Source organism: Rhincodon typus, chromosome 33 (genome assembly GCF_021869965.1).
Source record: "Rhincodon typus isolate 14 chromosome 33, sRhiTyp1.1, whole genome shotgun sequence".
In the NCBI taxonomy this organism is placed as follows: Eukaryota; Metazoa; Chordata; class Chondrichthyes; order Orectolobiformes; family Rhincodontidae; genus Rhincodon; species Rhincodon typus.
This window is the reverse complement of record NC_063364.1, coordinates 35,230,424-35,242,603: the sequence shown is the minus strand read 5'-3', so window position 1 is coordinate 35,242,603 and position 12,180 is coordinate 35,230,424. Positions and strand designations below refer to the sequence as shown.

At 43.3% G+C, this 12,180-nt stretch overlaps 2 protein-coding genes across 2 annotated transcripts in view; one reads left to right on the top strand and one right to left on the bottom strand.

The window, feature by feature from the left end:
• Window positions 1-12,180, bottom strand: part of LOC109938855 (aminopeptidase Ey-like) — a 269,455-nt gene that overhangs the window by 220,837 nt on the left and 36,438 nt on the right. The gene's annotated exons all lie outside the window — the stretch shown is intronic.
• Window positions 1-12,180, top strand: part of arpin (actin related protein 2/3 complex inhibitor) — a 32,829-nt gene that overhangs the window by 11,740 nt on the left and 8,909 nt on the right. The gene's annotated exons all lie outside the window — the stretch shown is intronic.

Below are 12,180 nucleotides of genomic sequence, written 5' to 3'. Positions count from 1 at the left end.
TCCCCTCCTCCCACCTCAAGCCGCACCCCCATCTCCTACCTACTAACTTCATCCCGCCCCCTTGGCCTGTCCGTCCTCCCTGGACTGACCTATCCCATCCCTAACTCCCCACCTACACTCACCTTTACTGGCTCCATCCCCACCTCTTCGACCTGTCTGTTTCCTCTATCTTCTCCTCTATCCATCTTCTATCCGCCTCCCCCTCTCTCCCTATTTATTTCAGAACCCTCTAACCCCTCCCCCATTTCTGATGAAGGGTCTCGGCCCGAAATGTCAGCCTCTCTGCTCCTATGATGCTGCTTGGCCTGCTGTGTTCATCCAGCTCTGCACCTTGTTGTATCGGATTCTCCAGCATCTGCAGTTCCTACTATCACCATATGCCTAGCCTTGCACTTATCCTTGGAACATCTGGACATCAAGGACAGCTACATCAGACTCCTGCTCATTGACTACAGCTCCGCCTTCAACACCATTATCCCCTCCAGACTGATCTCAAAGCTGCGTGACCTTGGTCTCTGCTCCGCCCTTTGTGACTGGATCCTCAGCTTTCTGACCCACAGACCACAATCAGTGAGGATAGGTAACTGCACCTCCTCCACAATAAAACTCAACACTGGAGCTCCCCAAGGATGTGCCCTCAGCCCCCTACGTTACTCCCTGTACACCCACCCCCTACTATACCTCCCTGTACACCCACCCCCTTCTGTACTCCCTGTACACCCACAACTATGTTGCAAACATTTTGTCACCTTGCTAGATAACATTGTCAGTGCACTACCCTAGCAGGGTGACAAAACATCTGCAATCAAACACACCGGCTTGGTGAAGAAGTCTACAACCTCATCCACAACCCGAGCTACAAATCTTCTCAAAAACTTTAAACCTTCCTGACTCCAGTGAATCCTGGAAGATCAAAAAGTGCAGTTTGGGAGGAGTTAGTGTGACGACATTAGAATATAGATATAGTATACACGTGCACAAGCAGGTTCAGGAACATCTTCTTCCCAGCCATTATCAGACTGATGAATGGACTCTGTAGCCTCAAATAACGCTGATCTTGCTAAAGTTTATCTCACCGAGTGCACACCCTGTGCAATGTAACCTGTATGCCTTTAAGTCTTTTTGATCTGTATATCCTTGCTTACTATGATCTGTCTGAACTGTTCGTAAACAAAGCTTTTCACTGTACTTCGGTACACATCACAATCAATCAACTGTCTCTTAATAAAATGACAATAAGCTCAGTGCCTGGTATCTCTCAAATGAAGTGTATTGTTGTAAACTTGCTGAAGCCCATGCTTGAACACAGTTCTTGACTTATTTCCTCCTCGAACCAGGCCATCAGTTGTGACCCTGAAACCACGTGATAATAGAGGACTCAGAGAATCTCAGATGTGGAATTGCAGGAAGAAATGAGCAAAATTGGGATTTATAAACTGGGTGTTAACAGCTGGGTTTTTAAACAGTGAGAGATTTATACACACCCACAGTTTGAACTTTTATTGTTTCACTCTGAGTGGAGATGGCGTCCAACCAGGATGCCGATGAAAAGCTGTTAGATTTAGCAACATTTGCCTTGTACAAATCCTTGCGAAACAAGCTCCATAAAAAAACACAGCCACTGAACCCGGCGTCTTGTGAAAACCTAGACCGTCATTTTCATCTCTCACTTTCTCTCCTTCCAATCCCTCTTTCCTGAATTCTCCCTCTTGCCAATTCTCCTCTCCTCTCCCCCTCCTTCACAGGGGACACTAACATTTCCTCCCCACAACAAGTCCACTTCCAGCAGGGACTTTGGTTACATTTAACCCTGAGCTGAGTCTCCGCCGCGATACCTATTGTCGCCACTAGACGGTGCACCTGACCGCTGAGCTTCAGATCAAAGCCCAATCCTTTGGAGATAACAAGGTGTAGAGCTGGATGAACACAGCAGGCCCAGCAGCATCAGAGGAGCAGGAAGGCTGACGTTTCGGGTCTGGATCCTCCTTCAGAAATGCCGTGCTTGGCCTGCTGTGTTCATCCAGCTCTGCACCTTGTTATCTCAGATTCTCCAGCATCTGCAGTTCCTACTATCTCCTGTCCCAATCCTTTGGAGACTGGAATTTAACTAAAGTCAGAAAGGGCTGGAGAAACTCCATGGCTCTGTGCTCCAACACTTACATTGGACTCAAAACATTCACTGTTACAGCTCAGATGCTGTCAGATCTGTTGAGTTTTTCCAGCATTCTCTGTGTTTATGGCTGCTCGACCTTGGTGGGCGGTCACTCCGTTAACCCGAGACCCTTGTGTTGTTTCCAATAATGGCGCAGCTGCATTGATGTGGGGCTTAAAGTTTCTTCTCCCGTGAGTTCTCAAATAAAGTTCAAACAGGAAATCATTCTTCGACCTGTAACTCCCTTTTCAGCTTTTATAGGAAAGAATTGTTCACATTTGCTTTTCACAAATTTAAGCTTGTACTCCCAGGTTTTAGTTTGTATCCCACTTTGCTGTTGAGTAATTTCATTGTTTTCCATTTGGGAGTGTTCAGTGGGTTTGCTGCAGCAGCAGCTAGCGCAGTGACAATGTCCCTGCCGCTGGACTAGGAGGTCCCTGGTTGAAGGGGTCCGGGGTCAATTCCAGCCCCCTGGTTCTGACAGTTTAATGTGCCGGCGGTTACCGGGTTCCTGAGGAACAGAGGGTTGAGTTTGAACAGACACCCTGTCCACCCGCGAAACTGAACATTTCAGGGCATTCTGCTGGAATATCACTTTCCGTCCCCCCAGCCCCTGGGCGGATTGGTTTAAACTTCTCTCCGGGATCTGCTGACCGCCTGAGACTCTTCACTCACTCATTCTCCAGGAAGTGGACCCACTTTTAGTTTCTGGAAGAAAGGGACGCAATGAGCAGCTCCAACCTGAAGTGTTTGCTGTGATTTTACGCAGAGTGTGTAATCAGCTCGAACACAACACACAGGCAGCAAAGTAACATACATTTAATTTAATAACAGGGCCGCAAGCTGCAGATACAAACCCCCCTCACCGCTCACCATCTGAGAGAGAAAGCGGGCATTGGTGTTTCTGTGACTGTGATATACAGGCACCTCCTGTTTCTGTCGGATTGTAGCAGCAATAATTCATGGAGAGCTGGTTAATATCATGTTGAGCAGAAACTCAAATCCACCAAACCAGTTTAGAGATTGTGGCAAATATGACACCTGAAATTGTAAATGACTAAAAAAAACCCTTAGGTTTAAGTTTCTATTTGAGAACAGCTGGGTTATGGCAGTACCAAGCTACAACGGTAAACATGAATCAATCTCCAGGGTTATCCCTAACTGGAGACCAGGACACCTAGCTCCATCTGCTCCACACGTTATGTCATAACCTGCCTGAATAGGTTGATTAAAAATCTCAATTTCCAGGGTCAGTCCAGTCAATAATCATCTCAGTTTAGTTAGTGTAAATTCCCACTCATCCTGAATTCCTGACCAACCTTAGCTGTGCCAATGTGATGCCAAAACTGGACTGGGTAACCAGATCCATGATTACTCACTGAATGACTCCTAAAACTACAAAGAACTGCAAATGCTGCAAATCTAAATAAAACCAGAAAACACTGGAAATATTCAACTGGGCAGACTGCATTTGTACAGCATGAGAGATAGAGAGATAGCGATAATGTTTCAGATCACAGGTCCTAGACAAAACTGGAATATCAGAGCTTATAAGATGGAGGAACAGAAGTAAGCCATTCAGCCCATCAAATCTGCTCTGCCATTCAATGACATCAAGGTCGATCTGATAATCCTCTACTTCATTTTCCTGCCTTTTCCCCATTACCCTTGATTCCCTTACTGATTAGAAATCTGGCCATCTCAGCCTTGAACACACAATCACCGCGCATCGACAGCCTCTGTGGCAAAGAATTCCACAGATTCACTATCTTCAGAGAAGAGAAATTCCTCCTTGTCTCTATATTAACTGGAAGACACACCCATTGCTGCTCTGAGATGAGCTTTCTACCCCTAGACTCTTCCACAAGAGGAATCAACCTCTCTGCATCTCTCCTGTCAAACCCTCTAAGAATCTTATGTTTCAATAAGTTGCCTGTCATTCTTCTAAACTCCAGTGAGAACAGGCCCAATCCTTGTCAACCTTTTCCCATAAGGCAGTCCCTCCATGCCCAGAATTAACCTAATGAACCCTCTCTGGACTGCTCCCAATGCCACTACATCTTCTGTTAGATAAGGGGATCAAAACTGTTCACCGTTCTGAAGGAAAGTCATACTATATTCAAAACATTGACTTGGTTTTGTTTTCCCCAGATGCTGCCAGCCCTGCTGAGTTTCTCCAGCATTCTCTGTGTTTCTTTCAGATTTCCAGTATGTGCAGTATTTTGTGTTTAGTTGAGTGCCATCCTCACCACTTGCCTTCCTATTCATTTTTGGTGTTAGGACATTCACATGTCTCATCTAATTCATTAGTCTATATTGTAAATAATTGTGGCCCCAGAACTGATCCCTGTGACACTCCACTAGTTACAGGTTGCCATCTTGAAATGGTCCCTTTATTCCAACTGTCTCCTATTAGTTCCCCAATGCTCTCTCCATGCTAATATACTACCCCAACCACTATAGGCTTTTATCCTAAGTAGCCTAATGTGTGGTAATTTATAAAACACTTTTGGAAATACAAATAGTTTACAGCCACTGCTTCCCCTTTATCTAGAGATAGTAGGAACTGCCGATGCTGGAGTCTGAGATAACAAAGTGTAGAGTTGGATGAACACAGCAGGCCAGGCAGCATCAGAGGAGCAAGAAAGCTGACATTTCAGGTCTGGACCCTTCTTCAGAAAGTTATTGTATTGATTTTCCATCCCTCTTTTGCCCCTTGATATTTTAGTAGTTTTGGAAAGGTATTAGCATCTTCCACAGTCACTGTTTCAAAAAATCGCAATTAAATTAGTCAGGCAGGATCTCCCTCTAATAAATCCATGCTGACCACCCCCTGAACAATCCCTGCCTTTCCAGGTATTGACTAATCTTGTCCCTCAGAAATTTTTCCAATAATTTCCCTATCAGTGACGTCAGACTAACTGGTCTGTAATTCCCTGGCCTTTCTCTGCCACCCCTCTTGAACAAAGGAACCGCATTAGCTATCCTCCAGACATTTGTCACTTCAGCTGTGGCCACTGAAGTACTAAATGTCTTCCCCAGGGCCCCAGCAATTTCCTTCCTTCCTGCCCATAGTAGCCTGGGATACATTTCATCAGGCCCTGGGGATTTATGCACCTTTTTATGCCTGCTAAAACATCTAATACCCTCCTCCTTATTAATCTTAACATGTTCTGGAACCTCACCATCCCAACAGAAATCCCCAGCTACAATGTCTTTCTTCTTTGAATACAGATGAGAAATTTTCATTTAAGAACTCACCCACATCCTGTGGCTCCATGCACAGATTGCCCCTTTGGTCTCTAATACATCCAACTTGCCCTGGTAATCCTCTTACTTTTAATTTACTTATAAAATCACTTGCAGTTTTCCATAATCCTCTCTTCCAATGGTATTTTGTCACTCCTCGTTGTCCTCCTAATTTTTTTTTTAACAGAACCCATCTCCCCACACTCTCTATACTTCTGAATGTACTGTACCTGATATATGCTTCCTTCTTGTTCTTTATCAATCTCTCAATATCCCTTAATATTCAGGTCTCCTTGGACCTGCTACCCTTGCCCTTCCTTCATACAGAAACATGCCGGCCCTGAACTCTCACTATATTATAGTACTTTTAAAAGACTCCTAATTTCCAAATGTAGACTTTCCTGCGAGTAACCAGTTTCTGTTTGCCAAATCCTGATAATGCATTTGATTGATACTTCAAATGAGTGCGTTGTCTGATCAGGAAAGGAGGGACAGGATAGGGGCTTGTTTCCACTGGAGTTTAGAAGAGCTGGGGGCATCTCGATGGAGTGTATGAGATACTGAATGATCTTGACAAGGTGGATGTGGAAAATAATTTTCCTGTTGTGGGTGAGCTCAGAACTAGCAGACACTGATTTAAAACTAAGGGTCACCCTTTAGAACAGAAATGAGAAAATAATTTTCTCTTAGAAGATTGTGTGATTTTGAAGGTCACTACCTCAAAAGATGGTGAAGATGAAATTACTGAATATTTTTGAGGTGGAAGTGGATTTGTTCCCTTCTCTAACAAGGATCTAAGGTTATTGTAGGCAGATGGTGAAGTGAGTTGATCGATTGCTATTGAATATTTAGATGTACTTAGCCTTAGAATAAACAAATGTAGCTCTAAGCACTTTTTTAAGCATGATGGGATTTGTAGCAAATTCTATGTAAATATAATTAGAATGCAAGTTGTAAAACTTAAGAATATTTATGCCTTGAAACAACAGTCCAGGGTAATATGGGAATGGAGAGGAAACGTTGTTAGGTTCAGGGTAATAACAAACATCCCAGTAAGAACAAAAATATGAAAGGAACATCTGCAGAGTATGCATAGCTCTAACCATTGATAAGAATGATGTGACATAAATGCAGAAAATCAATGACACATGAACTGTAAAAACATTGTAATGAAATGGGAGAATTAAGATTATAAATTGTTAATGCTGACGTTGTATCAGAGCGCGCTCTGGACAGACTTTTACCAATTGTATCTCTGAGAAAATGCTGATAAAATAATCTGTACTTAGTGAATCCAGGATTCAAAGTATCTGTTAAATCTCTGAAAACAATCAGAATGTAGAATCTAAAACACAAAGAGATGTTACTGCACATCAAAGCAGTCTCTCAGAGCCAACTCTGCTTCTAATTTATATGTTCACATGTTGCATTCTCCAATAAATGAGCCCAAGTGGACTGGGCATTTCCAGTTTAGATGCAAGGTACTTGCATTTGAGTAGCATCCCAGTGCCTACAACTGAAGCTGCCATGTGATCCTAGGCTTGGGGTGTGAACAGAGTCCACACTCTCTACCAAGATCCTTCAATCACAAACCCATCTCGATTCCTGGAATAATTGTCTCAGAGTACAGAAAGATATATGGAACTAAGAAAATGTAGGAGTTTCAGAACCTGCAGCATTTAAATATTCCACATGCCAATCACTGCTGTTACCCAGTGATTTGTACTTGCAGACAATGGCCATGTGTCTGTCAGCAAATACAGTTCACAAGAAATTAACTGGCTCTTATCAGGCAGCACTGCTACATGAAAGGCAGATTTTTCAGAAATGGAATTTCACAGAAATGCAAATTAGGTGAGCACATGGTGCCTAGGAAAGGGAGAACCTGGAAGGTGGCAGCTGCTCCTGTGCGGAATCACTGTCAAAGGCACCACGTAAACAAGGTCAAGTGTTAAAAATGTTAGTGCTCAAGGAATTAGACCCAACCTTAGAAAAGTAGAGAATGTAGAAAAATAGTTTAGTAGTTTTGATTACTGAGTTGCGATGTGCAATTAAATTAATGAAGTTAGGTAGGGTCACAGTACATCCTGAGTACGTACACATTCTCGAGAAACAGATTTATAATAAACACTGGAGGCTCATTAATACAATTACAAAAAACAATCTCATCAGCTTATACAAATCACTAACTCTTATATTTTTAGATTCTCATCATAAAACAATCCGAGTGTATAAAGTACGATTTCCATGGGAGAGAGTGAAATATTACAGTTAATTCCTGTAATATCTAAGGACAGACATTTACCTAAATAAATATTATCACAGAAAATTTATTCCAAAAATACATCATTTAAAGTGTTGATTATAAAACACTGTTTAACAATAAACACTGACAAAGTCAACATTTCAGAAAAAGCAACATGCTGCAGATTAAATAATAAAACAAAATACTGGAGAAACTCAGCAGGTCTGGCTGCACCTGTGGAGAGAGATGGAGTTTATGTCGCAGGTCAATTACCTTTACTCAGAACTACCTCACCCTTTATTTCCCACAGGTGATGCCAGAACTCCTGTGTATTTCCAGCATTTTCTGTCTTTACTTCGGATAAAGTACATGGGTTACAGTAGTGTCCGTTTACTGCAGAGGTTTTATGTTCACATTCCAGACAGACTGTACTGTTGCACATTCAGCTGTAACAAACTCAGTGACATAACGGTCCTGCCTGCAACTCAGCTAATAGTTACACAAGGTACAGACCTGCATTTCAACCTGCCTTCTGTAAGCAGAACGAAATCCCAGAGTCTTTGGCACAATGGTACTGGGGGATAGAACGTGCTGAAACATATTAAAATATTTCACCTCCCACCAAATTTCTAATGTTGGTCGTACAGAGCTACAGCAATTGGGAATGGAGATGGGGCCAGCAGTGAATGCAGAGGGCTTAAAATTATAACTCCATTAGAGGCACTTTCATAATTATTAAGCGTTCGGCTGAAGCAATATATAACAAACCTTAACTCACCTCCTGAACCTTGAACCTGTTCCCAACGCTTTGGAAACTCAATGAATGACCCAGCACATGAGGAAGCCAATCATTCCATCATACCTGTGCTGAAATTATTCAAACTCACTTGACAATTCTCAATATGGTTTCTGAATTCCCAGGATCTGCAATACTATAGATGGCAAATCATAACTACAGCCAGGTCAATAACAAAACTGAAATATTGTAATGGAATAGCTAAAATAAAGTTGCTTTGTAGTGAATGGAAAATGCAAATGATGCAGGACTTGATGTGTAACAATTCAGTAATACTGTCCAGATACTGCAGAATAGAAATTATCAGAGATTGGAGAAGAAGCTGACCAGACTGATTAGTAACTAAGCAGCAAAGATTCTTCAAGAGAAGCTGCTGGGAGTGAGGTCCTAATGGTGATATGACAGCAACATGTGACTTAGTGACATATCGGGATTTGTGATGTTCAATATCACAGTTGTGTATCCTTGACAATGGTCACCATGTTAAAATTTTCAAATGCTACTTTTTAAAATTTATATAAAATTATTAATTGTAGATTTTCTGAGCAATCGGTTGAGTGAAGTTATTCTCTTCCTCAGATCTGAGTCCAGCTACTAAGCTTCCAAGAACCTGCACTTAGTGCAGGCGTTATTCCCAGCCTCCTTGAAGACCTGCACTTGGACAGTGCATTGGTGCATTCCGAAAGTACACAGCATGATCTGCTGCACCTGACATTGCACATCTTCCCACCTGGAGAAACTCTCCGGAACTGAAAAGACACAAATATCTATCAGATTCTATCAGAAAGATACATGGCAGCATTTTCAGAATCTCAAACAGTGAGAGGAAGAGATTGGTTTAGAAGTGAAGGATCACACTCTCAGACAGAGGGTAGCTCAATCCCTCCTGAAGCCAAGTTTTTTACTGACAGCAAACTTCCAAAAGCATCAGCTCAACACAATCACTGTTTCCAAGAAGTGTAACCAACTCACAAACTGTCCACATTGTGTCACCACTTTGTCCCATCAGCTTCATACTGTCTCCCTTTTACACACAGTCACCCTCCCTCTCTCACTGTCCCTACCCCTCCCATAATCCTTGTATAAGTCTCTCTTCACTACCCTCCCCTCTGTCTCCCTCTCTCTCCCTGCCACAATTTATTCTCTCTTTCTTTCCCTCTCTCTCCTCTCTCTTTCCCTCTCTCTCTGCCACACTCCCCTCGGTCTTACTCTCTCCTTTTCACTCTCTCTCTTTCTCTCCCCCTTGCTTTCTGCCATATTCCCCCTCTCTCACTCTCTGCCACACTCATGCTTCTTTCTAGTGATAGAAATTCAGCAGATTAAGACTTTGGATCAATCAATGACCTATATCTGATTGACAAGTGGATGAGTTGTTCACAGTCCAGTCAAACATTGCAATTTCTTTGTAATCAACCAGTAACTGTGTTTCCTCAGAGCGTGAAGCCCAACCCCTATCGCTGGGACATTCTGTGGTTTGTACTCCTGGTCTGGGTCTGTGGCCTCACTGAAACAAAGCCAGGACATTGAACCTTTCCATCCTGCTGGCAAACTAACCTCCAATAAATGCTCAAAACCATCGCAAACAGTGTGTGCCATAGAGTTTACCCCACACTGAGTTAAAGGGTTAACCACAGTCTGTTCTAAAAGGATTAATCCCTGTATCAGTATTAAATAGTTAATCAGACAGTGTGTCAAACATGTAAATTGCTTACCCAGTTTTAAATGCACAATTGCTGCTGTTTTGCCGACTGTTAGTGACCAGACATTCAGGCGTTGAACAGAATGAACATCATCAATTTTTAACAGAGTGTCACGGAGACGATGAACGTCAAGGTGTCGTGGAGTTCCTGGAAGAGGCAGAAATCCAACGGAAAGTCACTTTCAGAGTAACCTACTTCCTGCCAAGTGTTTTCGTCAACCAATTCAGGTACAGCACAAGTTCTCAACAAACATATTAAACATTAAGCCTGTACCTTCCTGGATGTGCCAGATTGAAATCAGATTGGGATTGTGCATTGATTCAGGATAAAAGGAAAACTTCACAAAGTGGCAATGACTATCAGGCAATAGGTGAAACAGTTTGTGCAGAAAGTGTGTGTGTGTGTGTGTGTGTGTGTGTGTGAGAGAGAGAGAGAGAGAGAGGGGGGGGGAGGGAGGGGGGGAGGGAGGGGGAGAGGGGAGAGAGAGACAGGGGGGGGGTGAGAGAGAGAGAGAGAGAGTGATTGAGTGCGAGAGAGAGAGTGACTGAGTGCGAGAGAGAGGGGAGAGAGAGAGAGTGTGTGTATGGGTGTGTGTATGTGAGAGCAAGAGAGTATGTGTGCAAGAGAGAGAAAGAGACTCTGTGTGTGTGTGTGTGTGTGTGTGTGTATGTATGTGTATGCGCGCACACGTGTGAGAGAGAGAGAGAAAGAGAGAGAGGTTGCTCTCCACCTGCTCTGTACTCTTCTATTCTGCAGAGATTCAAATCAAAACAATGACTGGCCATCATTATAGTGTTTCAGTGACTAACCTGGGGATGTGAGCAGAACAAAAGGGGAAATTGGAAGAGCTGTCTCACAGACTAGTCAAGCAACAGCCTGACATAGTCATACTCACAGAATCGTACCTTACAGACAATGTCCCAGACACCACTATCACCATCCCTAGATATGTCCTGTCCCATCGGCACGACAGACCCAGCAGAGGTGGCAGCACAGTGGGATACAGTTGGGAGGGTGTTGCCCTAGGAATCTTCAACATTGACTCTGGGCCCCATGAAGTCTCATGACTTCAGGTTAACCTCCTGCTGATTAACACATACTGCACCCCTATCTCCCTTTCTGCTGATAACTCTGTACCTTTCCATGTTGAACACTTGGAGGAAGCAATGAGAGGTGGCAAGGGCACAGCTTGCACTCTGGGTGGGAACTTCAATGTGCTCTGTGTATTCTTTTATTAAAGGGAGTATTCTTGAAATTTTATCGAGATAATACTAGGAAGATCAATGTTCAGTAACTCATCTGCATAGTCCTTGGTGAGGAGAGAAAACTGGAATTGTTCTCCTGATGTTACAGTCTAGTGGGTGGCTGGGTGATGGGACAGAGTCACATCTTCATCCCTGCTGCCAAAAGCAGAAATTTATTTTCCCAAAGTGGGAAATTCTAGAGCCACATCCACCAAAAGCCTCAAGCACCACATTACACTGACCTTCCCTGTAACTGGCCAACTGGAATCCGGAGGGAATATCACACTGAAGCTCATACCTTCCAAGAAGATTAAACTGGTGTCACGTAGGATTCGGAAAGTTGTGCACAGCACCAGGAAGGAGAAGATGTAAGTACAGATTGGGTCAGCGATCTTGTATTGAGGCTGCAAGAGAGGAACAGTGAGACAGAGATCATGAGGGACTTTTCACAGAAACACAGAGTTTGTGAAGTGATCTACATCTATGCCACCCCCACCCTGACGTTCCCTATCCCCACACTGACATTTCCCACCCCACCCCGACATTCCCCACCTCCAGCCCCACCCCAACATTCCCCACCCTACACCAGCAATACCCAATTCCTTCACCTCATTAAGAAAAGCCCCAAAGGCAGATGAAGACAAACTTCTCCCATTGGTGGATAGATTGTGAACCAAGAGAGCATGGATCGAATTTGTGAATTCCTTACTCTTCATGATTTTAAATGCTTCACTTGGATTTCAACTCTTCCTTCTCTCTCCAGGAGGATTGTCCCAGTTTTTCCAATTTATCTT